General features: G+C 39.2%; 1 protein-coding gene across 6 annotated transcripts in view; it reads left to right on the top strand.

Annotated features, from left to right (window-relative positions):
• Nucleotides 1-16,955, top strand: part of ARHGAP21 (Rho GTPase activating protein 21) — a 154,616-nt gene that overhangs the window by 73,543 nt on the left and 64,118 nt on the right. The gene's annotated exons all lie outside the window — the stretch shown is intronic.

Here is a 16,955-nt window from a genome sequence, read left to right as displayed (position 1 = left end):
TAGTCCCGTATTTTAACTGTGTGTCTGTCTTTCTTTTTCAAATGTGTTACCTGTAAATAATCTTGTTAGATTCTGTTTTCTCATCCATCTTTCTTCTTCCCTTTTATGGGTGAGTTCATCTCCTTCACATTCAACGTTATGATTGTTAACTGTGTATTTCTCCCCCTACCCCCATCTTATTCTCTTATACTTTCTCTTCTTTTTTTCTTATTCCCACTTTAAACATCTGTTTTGCCTCTGACCACTGCCTCCCTTGATGTGTCCTCCCTTTTATTTTCCTTCCATCTCTTTCCCCCTTTTTCCTTCTGATTCCCTGTTGATAAGATGAATTTCTCTACCCACCTGTATGTATCTTTGTAATTTCTCCATTAAGCAAGTTAAATGAGAGTGGAGTTCAGGTATTTCTTATTTATACCACTGCTAGCTCCATTGTGTAAACTCTTCCTTGAGCACCCGATTTATATGAGATAATTTTCCCCATTCTTCTTTTCCCTTCCCCTCTTCCAGTACATTTCTCTTCCCCACCTTTCCATTCTTCTTTTGAAATAATCTAAAAATCTAGACTCTCTCTCTAAAACCCCTGGTGATGATAAAGTTCGGTAGGGGGGCAGTTATGTGATTATCTCCCCATATAATAATGTAAACAGTTTAACCGTATTTATTTCCTAATGACTTCTCATCTATGTTTTCTTTCTTGTACTTCTTATGAGTCTTGTGTTTGTAGGCAGATTTTCTACTCAACTCTGGTCTTTCCATCAGGAATTCTTGGAAGTTCTCTATTTCATTAAACATTAGTATTTCCCCTGTAGGCTTGTCCTCACTTTTCCTGAGAAGTTCCTTCTTGGTTTTAAGCATAGCTGCTTTGCTATGTGAAATATCCTATCCCAAGCTCTCCGATCTTTTATGTTGTGTCTGCTAATCTTGTGTGCACCAGACTCTGGCTCTTCCTTGATTGAATTCTTTCATTCTGGCTGCTTGCAGTATTTTTTCTTTGACTTGTAAGTTTTGCAGTTTGGTCATAATATTTCATGAGTTTTCATTTTGGAGTTCCATAAGGTGACTGGTGTTAAGCTGTTTGGGCAGTTTTATGATTTCTTGAAGTACAATATTTGGGCTCCTTTTTTGTTTGTGATTTTCAGGTTATCCAGTGATTCTTAAATGATCTCTCCTTGATCCGTTTTCCTGGGTTGGTGCTATGAAATTTTCTGTTTGTTTGACTTGTGACTTTTTTTTATTACTCGTTGATGTCTCTTGGAGCCATTAGCTTCCATTTGGCCAATTTTAATTACCAAGGAGTCATTTTCTTCAGTCAAGTTTTCTATCTCATTTTCCAAGCTGTTAGTTATCTTCTCATATCTTTCCTTCCATAGTTCATTTGGGTTTTAAAAACTTTTTTTTTAAACTCGAACTCTTCTAGGAATACTTGTTGGCTTGTGTTGCTGCTTGTAGATATTTTCAAGTCCTTCTCTTTTGTGTTTATGTTTTGACCTTCCTTGTTAGCATAATACCTCTTTATAGTGAGTTTTTTTTTGCCTCATCCTTCTAATCTGCTTCTTGACTTTGAATTTTATGAGTGCCTGGGCACTGTGTACTTATGAAGGGTGCCGGGGAATCGTTTAGTTTGATCTTCTGCCCTTTATATGCTTCTGCTGTTTTCACAGCTCAGTCTGGGGGTCGCATATGTGATCTGAGGAGAAGTCTGTTCATTGCCTGTTGCCTGGAACTCTGCAAACTCCTGGCCTAGGTTTGAATATATTGCTTGTGTGTATTTGAGTTTCAATAGACTACTGCTTGACTGTCACTCTTAGGTCCCAGGGAGTTTAAGAAGCACTTGAACTGCTGTCTCCTCTTTGGTCTGGGACTGCTGTCCTGATTATTGCACTGCAGACTTACATACTGGTCTGAAGGCTAAAACTAAGTCCCAGCTCTCTCCTAGTATGAGAATTACGCAGCTACATTTCTGGAACTTGTTCCTTTCTCACTATACGGCTAGGGCACATTTTTGTTTGTGACCACTCCTCTGTGACCTGGGTAAAGAGTAACAGAGCTGCCAGATGACCCCCATTCTTATACTCAGGGATGCCCTGGGATCTCTTTCTGCCCCAGTGTTTTCTGCCTTGGTTCTCTGTCTCAGAGAGCTGTCTATCTATCCCTTGGTACCAGAAAGCTCCCTGGCACTGATTCCATGCATGCATTCTTCTAGCCAGCGCCTGTGCCCGGGGTTCTCAGACCTGTCTGTCTCTCTAAGCTACCCTGGGTTTGAAAAGTGACTCATTTTGACTTTTTCTTTACTTTCTCAATAAGAATTTGAGCTGCTGTATTTTCTAGTTCCTAATGGAGGAGGTATGCCAGGAATGGTAGGCAAAGATGCTTTCCCTAACTTTGCCATCTTTATTCAGCCTCCTTCCTGCCACGACCCTGCTCTCCCCCCAATTAGTTTTTCAGTCATTTGGCCAGAGACAGTGATGCCACAAGATGAGAGAACCTTGAGCCAGGCTTACGGAGATGTGCTTAGAGTTTTATAGGCTATCTGTCGAGTGAAGGAAAGTGCCAGGACCATCTGTGGAGTCAGGGCAGAGCTGAGAAATGGCGCAACTGGAGGCAGTGCTGGTTCAGCAAGAGAGTCTGGGCCCTGCTTAGTGGAGAGAAGATAAAGCACAGAGCACAGCTCTCAGTTGGAGGAGGAGTAAGGGACCTAAGCCATGACCTAGAGAAGCACGTGTGGATTTGACCTGGGATGGGGGTGGTATCTCCCTCCTTCCGTTGTTGCATTCCTCCTGTGGCTTCTCATTTGACAGAGGGCCCAGACTGTCCAACATTCATTCGTGTCAGAGTTGTGCTCTGACTTAACCTGACTTCAGTCTCACACTGGGACTTCTCGCAGCACCTCGGCCTCTCCTCCCCATAGAGTATCTATAAATTCCTGGAGCCTTCTCCCCTTGGAACATCTTTCTGCAGTGGTCAGTTCCTTCTGGGGTCTTGGCTGGCTCACCTTTATTCTTTGGACTTTCTGGAGTCCATTACCATGTTCCCCCTTACCCTCTTCCACTCCCCACCTTGCCTTTTAGATCTCCCTTTTCTCTGTTATCTTTCCTCATTAGAATGGAAGCCCTTAAGGACAGTGACTGACTTTCTTTTACATGCATTTTATCCCTAGCCAGTTCTGGACACATAGGAAGCCTAGAAGAAATGCTTGTTGCCTTTCCTTGCCTTTCTTATTCAATTCATTTTTTAATTATGACTTTATGACCCCATTTAGGATTTACTTGGTTACTTGGCAGTATGCCATTTCCTTCTCCAGCTCATTTTTCATATGAGGAACTGAGGCAAACAAGATTATGTGACTTGCCCAGGGTCACACAACTAGTGTCTGAGGCTAGATTTGAACTCAGGAAGATGAGTCTTCCTGACTCCAGACCCAGCACTATACTACACTACCCAGCTGCCTTAGCCATACCTTTAGCAAATCCAACATTGCTTCTCTTGGAGAAGAAAGTGAGAAGTCCATACTCTTTGGAGAGTGTTAAAAGGCTGAAGGTCTGTATATCCTTGAAGTAGAAAGTAGGATTTGATGCAGTGTTGGAGAAAGAGAATTGTCTGTTAAATAGCACCTCTGCTACTCTGGATGACACAGTGAATAGAGTATTGGCCCTGGAATCAGGAAGGCTTGGGTTCAAATATGTCTTCAGATACTTAGCTGTGTGACTTTGGGCAAGTGACAACCTCTGTTTGCCTCAGTTTCCTAAACTATAAAATGGGAATAATAATAACACCTACCTTGTCGGATTTTTATGAACGTCAAATGATAATATTTGTAAAGCACTTAGCATAGTGCTTGTTACATAGTAGGTGCTGGATAAATATTGCTATTATCATCAATATTGTTATTATTTTGTTGTGTAAAATAAACATTGTTCTATTTCTGAAATACTTTGTGAATTGGTTGCTTGCCCTGGAGTTGAGTTGGCCTTTTACACACATCTACAGAAACCCAATCATATAGTATACTGAGTTTCCCTGGGCAAAGTTCAAATGACATCAGATAATGCAAAATTAAAGGTCTTGGAGACCTGGACAGGAGAAAGTGAGCTAAATGGATCTGATTTGCAGGGCAGTACTCTCCTCCTCTTTTCCCTCTGGACTGAACCTAGTTATTTTAACTCCAGAGCTTGATGGACTGATCCAAGGGCTGGTGCCTTTTGATCTTCTCCACCCCACCCCCAGTTGTTAGTGTCCTGCCTCCTTTAAATCATTGTCATTCTTTTTGTCATATGTTGTCATATATTCACTCATTGGCTAACACAGTCAATTTCTTTCTTCCATCTTCCTTTGCCCTCTTCTGACTCCCCAACTATCTCCACCTCAATGCAACCTCCTTGGAAGCAGGGACTTTCTTTTTCACTTTTGAATTCCTAGCACAGAGCTTGTTATATCGAATGTACCTAATAAATGCATGCTGATATACACATCTCTGGATGCCAGTTATGCACACACACATACAAAAGCTCACACATAAACACACATGTACCGCTCAAATGGCTCTGAGAGTTCATCACCTTTTATCTGGTTGATGTTCCTTTTAGTGATGTAGGCTGCAGTCCATTCATGTCTGCTCATCCTGTATCATTCTTGTCTTCTCATAATTTTACTATAGGAAGTCTACTTACTGTTCTTGGGGCCTTCCTCACTTGTACTTAGCATTTTGATGATACTAGATGAACAGGAAGCTGTTCATGGCTTATCTCCAACTCTTTCCTTGGAACCAAATGTTTCATGAATAACAGCCTTGTTTCTTACATGTGAACAAGCTGTAGTATATAACATCCACCATTGTCTTATCCATTACCCTTGGAATCAAACTCACTTTTAATTCTTTGGAGCCTAGTGTGCCATGACTGAAAAGCAAACACTACTGGTAAACTGTTTCTCTTACAACAGTGAAGAAATTTGGGGTTATTAAAGGAGCTTTGCAGTTTTCTATAAGCAATGCAGCTGTCTTTCCTCTTGCTTAATCCTGGGCCTACCTCATCCAATTGCAGTGTCTCGGTGTCCAAGATAAATATATCTATATAGAGATATGTCTATCGTGTGTGTGTGTGTGTGTGTGTGTGTGTGTTTGTAAAATCTCGAAATAGTGGTACTTATGGAAAGGATTCTATAGGTTGTCTCACTAACTGCATGCCCTAATCTGGACAGTGGGCATTCAGGGCACAGCCACTTTGAATTTGTCACAAGCATAAATTATAATAATTTCAGAGAAATACAGTTTTATTTTTTGACTGTGCTTTGATGTGAAGTGGTTAATGTAAGGGCTAGCTAGTCCTTGGAGACCTGCTTTAATTAATAGGTTAAATTAGCATAGAAATTATTATGTAAATAATTGTTCTAAAATATTTAAGTGATTTATTTTCTTAGCATGTTAATTTTCTTGGCAACCCTTAAAGTTTTACCCAAGTGAGTTGAGGTTTTAATAGGTCCTGTCAAAATAGCTAGTGTATGTGGTATGCATTTTTAAGGTTATAGTGAACTTACTTTCAAGTCATGGTTAATACATAATGAATTAAAAAATATAGGCTAGAAAAAAGAACCTTTGGGGTATTGTGAGTGTATTATTTGGGAGAATTAGCAACACTTGGTTTAAGCCATATTATGTTATTTTTACAGGGACTAACCAAGTTTAGTAAAATTACTAATTATTACAATGTGTTAAGAAACACAACATTTCTCCTAATGCTAAACAGGCCAACTTAAACAGGTCAGTAGAATAAAAATATTACCAATTTCTTATTATTTTGTCGTTTCTAGGCTCTTTAAAATGTACTAAAGAGCCACATAATGGCTATATCCCATTTATTTCACAATTTTTTTTGTTAAAATCACAGCTAATTTACTTTCTTGGTAATTAGGCTTAGTTTAAAGGGGCTAGGGAAAAGGTACATTTTGTTTTACAGTGAAACTCTGTCTCAGGAGTAGTTTTTATTTTCTAAGACTTATTTCTCATTAAAAAATATATAAACAAGTTATCATTATACTGGTTAATCCTGAAGAATTTACTATGGATTTAACTGTACCTTAAAAGAGACATTTTCAAAACATGCATTTAAAGATTGTGAAAATGAAAGTTATGATTTGGGCAGTCAACTTTGGTAGAGTCCAGTATATAGGAGCAGCTTGACTGCATGATGTAGAGAATGGGCCTTGTAGTCAGACCAGACAACTAGAATTTACAGTGCCAGGCCCTGCGGTAAGTGTCGGCTACACAAATATAGCCCCCATGAGCTTGCTCTGTGGAGAAGACCACATATAAAAGTTAGCTGAAAAGGGGAGGACTCTGGGACATGGGGTCAGAGTTTGGAAAGTCACAAGTTAAGATAGGAGGTGAAAAAAAAGTGGTGAAGCTGGTGCTTTCTCTAAATGAAAGCTCTGAGAAACCCATCAGTGTGAGCAAGAGGCTGCCATGGCAGAGGGATATTCTTTGGTGAGAAGGCTTCTCGGGTTTGAATCCCCCAATAGATACTTACTGGCTGTGTAATTTGGGGCAAATAATTTAGCCTGAGTCTAGGGTTCCTCATTTGTAAAATACAGAAAATAGCACCTCACCTCCCAAGGTGACTGTCAGGGTCACAGGAAGGAATGTGAATAAAGTGTTTTGTAAACTTGGAAGTGCTATGAGCACAATGATCATGATGTGGCTACTTAAAAAGGATATCAGAAGGAGTGGGGGGGTCTTTGTTTTGGTCTGGATCTGTAACTTCATTAGTGTAGAGGCTTCTTCCACAAGCGAATAAGTAACTCATTTGTAACGTATCTTTAGAGGGTTGTCTGAAATACTAAGGCATTTGCCTGTGGTCACATGACCAGTATGTATCAGAGACAGGTGTTTTTTTCAAATTTTATTTTAGACTCAAACACCAGAAAAATACAGAATAGAGAGAAGAAACAAAAAACATAGCATAAACTTAAATATTTGAACTTAAATCAAAGTTAAAAAGAAAAAAAAAACATGTGCGTAGCAGAACATGAGAGGATTCAAATTATGTAACAATAAATTTTCATCTCAAGAAAGCCTGTATGGTGAATACTTGTGTTGAATTGTCTATCTTTTCTTTGCTTCCTTGTGAGTTCTTTTGTTCTCTGCTGTGCACTTTTTACTTGGTTCTTTTTGTCACCTCCCCTCATCCCCTAGAAGGCTACAGTGGTTTAGATGTTTCTCTATGGCTCCAGATACATATATGCACACATACTTATACGCACACACACATAGATAGAGAGATAGAGAGATGAGATAGATAGACAGACAGACAGACAGACAGACAGACAGACAGATAGATAGATAGATCTATATTTTCCCAAACCTATTCTCCACCTGGTCTTTGGTTTTTATTATCTCTTGTTTCCTATAGCCCCTGCCTCCTCTACTTAACTTCTCCCTATTACTGTGCCTTCCTAGTACTTGCCTACTCCACTCTAAGGATCCCTCCCCTATCCTCACATTCCCATAAATCTAAGCATCTTTCTATATCCCTCTTTACCTATTCCCTCCCTCTCCCCTCTAAAGATGCCTCCCTTGTTCTTTCTCCCCTCCCTGTGCTCCTACCTTTTTATTCCCTCTGAATTTAGAAGATTTCTGTATTTTTCTAAATATATATGTATTGTTCCCTCTTAGACTCATTCCTGATAAAAGCAGGTTACCAGAACTACTAGCTCTCACTCCCCATCTAATTCCTCTGTATCGTTTCTTCCTCTTGAGCCTCATTTGTATAAAATAATTACTCTCTTTAGCTATTCCTAAATGATTTTACTTTAAAAATTAACATCATCGTTGAGTTTACCCCAGTCTTTGTTATGAGCTACCCAATTATTAAGTCTTAGTCATACATTTTACATATATAAAAGGTAAACAGTCCATCCCTATAAATCCCTTATGATCAATCTTTGATATATACCTTATATTTCTCTTGATGCTTGTATGTCGAATCTTCTATTAAGTTCAGGATTTTTGTTAATGAAGTCTTGAAAGTCTAAGAGTTTATCAAGTGTCCATTTTCTTCATTCTGAATAATACTTAACTTTGCAGGGTATGATATTTTTGGCCAGAGCCCCAGTTCTTTCACTCTTCTAGTATGTTGTGTTCCAAGACCTGCGGTCCTTTAATGTCTCTGCTGCTAGGTCTTGTGAAATTCTAATTGTGGCTGCATCGTGTTTAAGTTGTTTTAATCTTGATGCTTTTAATATTTTATCCTTGAGCTGGGGGTTTCAAAATTTGACTGTGATATTCCTATGAATTTTCCTCATAGGATCTCTTTAAGTGGTGATCGATGGGATTTTTTTCTATTTCTACTCCACCCCCACCCCCCCCGTGTTCTGATGCTTCAAGACAATTTTCTTTAATCATGTCTTGTATTATTGTATCAAGATTTTTTTATTGTAACTTTCAGTTAGTCCAATTATTTTTATATGATTTCTTCCTGATGTGTTCTCCAAATCTGTTGTTTTTCTTATGTTTCACTTTCTCTTATTTTTTTTTCATTATTCATATTTTGTTTAATTATTTCTCGATCTCTTGAAATTTCGCTGGCTTTACTTTGCCCATTTCTAATTTTCAAGGTGTCATTTTCTTCCTTAAGATTCTGGATCTCCTTTTCTAATTGGTTGACTTTCCTTTCGTAACCTTCTTGTTTTTCTTGGATCATTATTTTTTTTTTGAGTTTTTCCTCCATCTTTGTCATTTGATTTTTAAAGTCTTTTTAAAGATCTCCTCTAAGTTCTTTTTGGGTAGGTGACCATTTGACACTGCTCTTTGGGGGTTTCTTTACTTCAGTATCCTCTGAAAGATGAATCCTAGTCATCTCTTTTCCCATAATAGCTTTCTGTGATTGAATTCTTTCTCCTTTCCTTGTGTATTTCTTAACTTTTGTAATCACCTCTAGCCCTGGGGTATGGGAAATGTTGCCTATTGCCCCAAGTCTTCGGTTCTCCCCCCTAGCTTGGAACCAAAGCGAAACCTCAGCATCCTGTAAGTGCCCTCAGCCAGAGGCTTTCTGCCCCACTACTTTTGCACCCATGAGGTATGGGCTCCCACTCTGCACAGCACAGCTGGGCCTGGTGTTCCTTATCAGCAGAGGTTCCCCCAATCTTCCCCAGGATCAAATGCCCAACTCCCCTCACTATCCCCGGGGTGAAAGTTCCTGTGGCTGAGGCAGCCTCTCAAAACATCTGACCCCAGGACTAGCCACTGGTTGCTGGTTGTTAAAGGGGAATCTAACTTGGAGGTATTTCTTCTTTACTGGGACCAAACCTCTTCCTGAGGATCTTTTGATCCCTGTGGTGCCCTTATTCTTCTTTATCTCCACCCACATTTTGTTCACCCTAAGGTGCTATTTTAACTCTTTTGTGGGGGAAAATCTTGAGAGCTTGGAATTTTCCGACTTGCTCCGCCATCTTCCCAGAATCCTCTCTCCAAAGACAGAATTTTAAAACAAGTTGTACTGACTCATAGACTGGCCCTCTACTTGCTGTATTACATACACTGCCTATATCAGTTCACCTTTGAACTTCATTAATGGGAGTGTTCAAACAATAGGAGATATTTCATGATGAAGCATATTGGTAGTATTTTGTCCACTTCCAGGGATACCAAGGATTGATGAACTTAAATGTATCCAGAAGGGGATGGGCCCAGAAATAGTTGGCAGAACCTAGCTAAGTTTAGCATGGGGAAGAGAATTAGTAGAGACATGAAAGCTGTTTTCAAATGTTTGAGTCACATTTAGAAGGGACACTTTCTTGGAGTATGTGGCCAGTAGAGGGATCTCTGGGTGAAAGGATCTGTGTATGGGTTGGGTTGAAGGTAAAGAAACTGACTCTAAATGTGTCATTACACTGTCAGTGGTATGCTACAGCTTTAGTGACCAAAGTCCAATTACATTCAGAGTAAGAAACTGTATATTTGGGGTGGGGCTAGTTGTAGAGAAAATGCCTATTCCTTAAGGGAGAAAGGAGGAAAACTCAAGATTATGCCTTGGATAGGGTTTGGTTTGGTTTGGTTTGGTTTTTGAATGATTATCAGACCATAAAAATCCTAGATGTGAAAGGGCTCTCAACTGTGCTGATATAACCTGTACTGGAAAAATGAACCTTTTCTACAGTGCTCATCCATGGCTTCATGATCTGTAATGTGGAGAATGCATAATCTTCCAAGATATCCTGTTTAATTTCTATGCAGTTCTCATTAGGAAAAATTTCCTTGTGATAAACTTAAACCTCTGTAGTTTCTGCTCATTGGTTATAATTTTGTCCTCTGGAATAGAGCAGAATCAGTTTGTTGCTTCTTTCACGTGACTGTTCACCTTAACCTACCCCCCCCCCCCCAGCTGGATCTCTGTCTCACCTAGTGTGCAAATGCAGCATCTATTTATGGACCTAGTCCCAATACTGGTCTTTATGGAAGCTTTAACCAGCTCTGTTTTTCTTACCTGGCTTATTTACCCTTTCCCTGGGCTGCTGAGCAGCCCTCCAGTCCAAAAGTGAGAAGAGGAGAGATGCCAAAGGTTTCTGGTGCAGGGAGCATAGTAGAGAGGATAGATATGGCTGGCTTAAGCCCAGGATCCAGGACAGCAGGGTGTTTGGATCCAGGTCCAGATTGTGGGATGTTTTTAGGCTATCATCTGACTCTAGGCAACCTGCATTTTTGACAGCAAGGCAGGGAGATGTAGTGGAAAAGAATATCTTTGGAGTCAGAAAACCTAATGACAACTACCTACATGATCCTTTCTGGGCTTCTTTGTCTGCCTTGGTCAGCTGACAGAGTTGGAGTCAAGTCAACAAACATTTATTAACATTCTTTGTACCTGGCACTGTGCTGAGGCCACCAGGACAGGCAGAAAGAGTCTTTGCCCTCAAAGGTGCTGATTGAACTGAATGATATCTAAGATTCCTCTCAAGTTTTCTGAATTATTGAGATAGGAGTACCTTGTAGTGTTTGCGTGTCACCATGATGATATAGAAGCAGTCCTGGTGTTAGAAGTAGGGTGGGGATTCAAATTCTTAATCTGTGACTTAAAACAAGTTTTTTTTTTTTTACCTTCTGTGCTTGGTTTCCTCATCTATAAAATGTGTGTTAAACTGGATGATTTCTCAGCTCTCTTTTAGCTGAGGAAATATTGCCTGATTAAATTTCAGCATAAGCAGTCATTGCCAACCTATGCTAACCCGATTAAATGTTTATTACTGAGGACAGTGTGGTTAATACTCACTGACAGACTGAAGCAATATCAATGAGTAACTTTGTGATTTGGGATGATGGACATATACATGTGGTCTTAGTATCTGTTATTCATTCCTACATCAAATGTTAGAGGTTTGTCAAAATAAAAACTGTTAGAAAGCCATCTTTTTGATGTAGGTTTAAAGACTTTGATATGCACACTTCCATTTAAGTTCATAGGAGTTGTTGGGAATGACCACTTGGACTTGAATGACCTGGGAAATTCCTTGTGCTCCAGGCCCTGTCTTGCCAGGTTAGCTCAGCTTTCTGATATTTCCAGGGTCAAGTCTGACACCTATTGGTGGCAGTAGTGAATGATCGTTGTTTTGTCTCAGCCTTTTAAAAGTTTTCAGTATTTCATACCATCAGCTGGGTCTCTGTGCTAGAGACTATGCTGAACACTTTCCAAAGCAGGAGGGGGATGGAGGAAAAGCATTTATATAGTGTATTAGACACTGTGCTAAGCACTTTTTACAACATCTCTGTGACACAGGTGTTATTCTTACCCTCATTTTACAGTTGAGGAAACTGAGGCATAGTATACATGACTTATGCAGAGTCGCACAGCTAGTAACAGAGGCCAAATCTGAACTTGGATCTTATGACTTCAGGCCTCGAACTCTTCACTACTGTAACACCTTTTACCTCTTAAGCAAATAATTGGATGTGGTGGGGGAGGCGTGTATGTATCAAAGAGAATGCAGAATTGAGGATGAATCCAAGTTTGTGATCTGTGTGCCCCGAACGATGATGATCCCCTTAACAGAAATAGTGAACTTTGGAGGAGTTTTAAGTTCAGGAGAGAAGATGAGTTCTGTTTGGGACAAGTTGAGTTTAAAGGATGTCCAGGTGGAAATTGCTAGCTAATGGAAATGACTACCAGCAACTGATAATATGAGATCTGGAGCCTAAGAGATAGTTGTAAGCTGAATATATAGATTTGGGAGTCATCTCTGCATAGAGATAATAATGGAATCCATGGGAATTGATGAAATCAACCCAATCAAACAAGTATTTGTTAAGCATTTACTATGTGAAAAATATGATGGAAAGAATTAGAAAGGTAAAAACCAAATGAAAACTAAATCACTGCTCTTAAGAAGCTTACAAAGGTAACTTGGGACAGCTCTTTGAGGGATGGCCATGGTTGGGACAGGAAATGGATGATGATCCATATAAGATGAAATGATCAAACAAGAATGAAAACCACAAAAGGGCATTCAGGATAAGGGAGAAAAAGTTAAGAAGGATTAGGACTGAAGGAAACACCATTCCTGTTTAGCAATTAAGATAACTGGCATGGTAACCCAAGAGCAATTTCAGTTGAGTTAATGTGGTCAGAAGCCAGACTGCAAGACTTTAAGAAGCAAGAGAGGTAAGAAAGTGGAGCCTACAAGTAAGTATACCTTATTCTAAGAGTTTGACAGGAAAAGAGAGTTTGACGTATGTAGCTAGAGGGGAAGACTGAGTCAAGAGTTTTTTTGTTTAAATTTATAGACAATGAAAAGGGAACCAGTAGGTGGAGAAAGATTAGTGATTAGAGAAAGGGAATAAAGGGGCAAATGCCTAGAAAAGACAGAAGGATCAGAGCCACAAGGAGAGTTATGGGTCTTGGCAAAGAGAACTTTCTCAGAGGCAGGAGTAAAAGACAGGTAAAATTATACAGGATTTGTTCAATGTGGAGTAGGAGAGAAAAGGGGAACAACGGTGTCATCTGTTTTCTCAGCATGAATTAAGGCTATGTGAGAGAAGTGAGTAGAGGGAAGACACTGGGGACTTGGGAAGTTTTGGAATAAGCAATGATTGTGCTTCTTCTACATGTTCATTTGTTGACTAGCTTTGAGTGTGAATGACTGGGAGAATAACTAAACTGTTAAATGAATAAAGAAGTACACAATAGGAGATATGTGTATGGAGGAGAGAGAGATTGTGAGTTAAGTTTTAGGCTTAGTGCACTCAAGTACAGATATGTTATCCTAGTAAATATAATAAATGGGCATTTGAAAAGTGGGGTTAAAGTTCCAGAGAGGTGCAAACTGAAAAGAAATTAACAAATCACTCGAATAGAGGGAATAACTAAAGCTGTTGGAATGGATAAGCTCTCACAGCATCACAGAATCTCTGTTACAGTGAACCTTAAATATTATCTAGACTAACTAGAGAAATCACCCCCATAGCATCTTAGAAGAGGGATATTAAGCTTCTCCTTGAATACTTCAGATGTTTAAAATATTGTTTCATTCATACTTCAAAACAGTCTGTTTCATCATTAGACAGTTCAGAGTATTAGAAAATTCTTTTTAACTTTGAATTAAAACATGTCTCCCTGGAATTAAACAGATCTCTTCCCCTTCATTCATATGACAAACCCTCAGACATACTAGACAACAGTGATTTCCCCTTCAGACTTCTCTTTTCTAAGTTAAATATTATCTCTGCAGATGAAAAATAATTTTCACACCTGTTTTCACATCCTGATTTTTTTCCTTCTGGATGCTTCTTAATTCATCAGTTTCCCTCTCATCTAACCAATTTCCCTTGGTACTCAGAACTAGACATAAAACTGCAAATATACTCTCCAAAGGGTACAGTACAACCTACCGCCTCCCTTAATCTAAATACTATATATTTCTAGATGTGCAGTTAAATTTTTTTAACAGCAGTTGTAATATTTATCAAACTTAGAAGATTCTGCATTTCTTTTAATGCAATCAAGCCATATTTTTCCCATTCCAGACTTGGGCCTAAAAAAATTCAAGAAATTCAAATGCAGAACTTTACATTTATCACTATCAAATTTCTTTTATTGATTTTGGCTTGTAGTAATATAATCTTTTTAAATCCCTAGTGTGCCTCTGACATATTAGTTTTTATTCCTTGAATTATGTCATCTGTGTGTCATAATAGAAGAGCACCAGCCTTGGAGTTGGAAGACCTAGCTTCAAGTTCAGTCCCTGACACTCACAAGCCGTGTGACCAGAAACAAGTCACCTAATCTCTGAGACTTAGTTTCCTAATCCATAAAATGGGGACAGTGATCCTGCACTGTTTAGATCATAGGGTTTATATGAGAAAAGTGCTTTATAAATTTTAGAAGCACTCCTTTGTGGATTCTTAATGCCATAAAAATCCAAACAGATTTCCGGACTCCAAGAACTTTGATGGTTAAAAAAATTTGCACATTTATTTTCACTAATCTCTAAATGAAATTTAGTATTTCCTTCATTTATTAAAAAACAAAACAAAACATTATTCTCAAGGTATCCCTAAACTTCACCAGACAACTAAAAGGGGACTGTAACATAAAGGGGTCCGTCACTATAAATATTGAAACCAGTTAAAGGGTGATAGATTTTTGCCCTAGAAATACTAGACGGTTTATTGTCTCAAGACAAAGATTCTGTGTTGGATGGGGTAGTGACACAAACGAAATCACAACTCCCTTACATATTGGTCAGTAAACGTTCATTAAGCCCCTGCTATATGCTAAGCAGTAAAAATACAAAGAAAGACAAAGATAGTCTCTGTTCTCAAAGAGCACACACAGTCTAACAAGGGAGACAGCGTGCAAATAGCTGTATAATAGCAGACTATATAGAGGATAATCAATAGGGGGAGGCATTAGAATTAAGGGAGACTGGGAAAGTGTTCTTATAGAAGGTGGAATTTTAGCTGGGACTTGAAGGAAACCAGGGCAGTCACGAGGCAGAGATGAGGAAAGAGAGGCATTCCAGGTATGCTGGAGATCCAGTGAAAATGCCTAGAACTTTGGAGATGGAGGGTCTTGTGAAAGGAACAATGAGGAGGCCAGTGTCACTGGGTCACAGCATGCACGAGATGGGGTAAAATAGAAGTTTGGAAAGGCAGGAGTGAGGAGGAAGTGATGAAGGGTTTTGAATGCGTGGCAGAGGATTTCATATTTGATCCTGAAAGTGATAGAATCCCACTGGAGTTTGAGTGGTGGGGTGATGTGGTCATACTTACACTATGGGAAGGTCATTTTGACAGCTGAGTAGAACATGGATTGGAGTGGGGAGAGACATTGTGGGATTGGACAGCAGGTAATTATAGTAGGCAATAGGGGCCTGCATCAGGGTGGTGGTAGGGTCAGAGGAGAGAAGAAGTGATTTGTGTAAGAAAAGATATGTGTGTGTGTGTGTGTGTTTGCGTGTTTGTCCTTCCTTGCCGAAGAAGACCATGCCATCAGAGAAATGATGACATGACTTGCACTTGACTTTGTTTTGAATGAGGGAGGGCTGTACAGGTCACCAGCCTCACTTCTCCTCCAGAGCCATCTGAATCCAGTGACCAGATATTCATCAGGATAACTGGACATGACCCAGGATGAGGCAGTTGGGGTTAAGTGACTTGCCCAAGGTCACACAGCTAGTGAGTGTCGAGTATCTGAGGTGAGATTTGAACTCAGGTCCTCCTGACTTCTGCACTAATGGTCTATCCACTGCACCACCTAGCTGCCTCCAAGAGAAGATATGAAGTAGAATTGAAAGGCCTTGGCAACAAATCCAAACTACCAGTAGACGTATGAAAACATTTATTTCATACCCATCAGACTGACAAAATTGACAAAAAAAGAAAACATCAGATAGAAGGACTGGAGGAAAAGAGACACATTAATTCATGGTTATTGGAACCGGTCCAGCCATTCTAGAAAGCAGTTTGGAACTTTGCCCAAAAAAGTAGTAACCTGTGTATATTCTTGACTCAGCAATGCCACTACTAGGCCTATACCCCAGAGAGATTAAATAAAAAAGAACAGGACCTATAAGCACACAAATATTTATAGCAACTTCTTTTGTGGTGGCCCCGAACTTGAAGCTAAGGAGATACTTCCGCAGAAGAAGATAATTTATTTAACAACGTTAACATTGTAAAGACAAACCACTTTGAACTCTGATTAATGGACTCTAGTGGAGTGAGGAAGAAGAATGCTATGTACCTCCTAAAAGAAAGATGATGGTTTGTAGGTATAGAATAAGGCATATATTTTTGAATATGACCAATGTGGGATTTTTTTTTTTATTTGACTATGCATTTTTGTTACAAGGGTTTGTTTTGTTTTCTTAAAGTGGGGAATTTGGGAGAGAAAGAACTTAAATTCCTAATTGGAAATACATTTAAAAAAAAATAAAGACTCCGAGGAAGATTCAAAATATTACAGAAAGACTCAAGAAGAATGCCTAACATCACAGTAGTACTTTCATTTTTAAGGCTGGTGATGTGACCAAGACATCAGCAACTACTGACCTATTTGCTACATTTCAGCTGTCATTTCCATTTTCCCACCCCTTGTAGACTTGTTATATACTCCTTGATCTTCTGACTCTGATAGGTGAGCTTTTACTTTGTCTTGTTAACCCTTAAAAGGCCCCTTGGGATAGGTACTGAAACATACAAATGTTAGGGTTCATCATCATCATTATTGAAATAATAAGCATTTTAACTGTATCAGGAGTGGGGAACCTGTGACCTCTAGGTCTTCAAGTGTGACCCTTTGAATCTAAACTTCACAGAACAAATCCCCATAATTAAAGGATTTGTTTTGTAAAACTTGAACTTCATCAAAAGGCTGCACCCGAGGACCTAGGACACCAAAGCCTGTCCAAGTCCTTGAAGTTGTTTCTATGTTAATGCCAATCAATTATTTATTTTTCTTCATTCCCATTAGCAG

Source organism: Notamacropus eugenii, chromosome 3, assembly GCF_028372415.1.
Source record: "Notamacropus eugenii isolate mMacEug1 chromosome 3, mMacEug1.pri_v2, whole genome shotgun sequence".
Classification (NCBI taxonomy): Eukaryota; Metazoa; Chordata; class Mammalia; order Diprotodontia; family Macropodidae; genus Notamacropus; species Notamacropus eugenii.
This window is presented reverse-complemented; position numbering and strand designations above follow the sequence as displayed.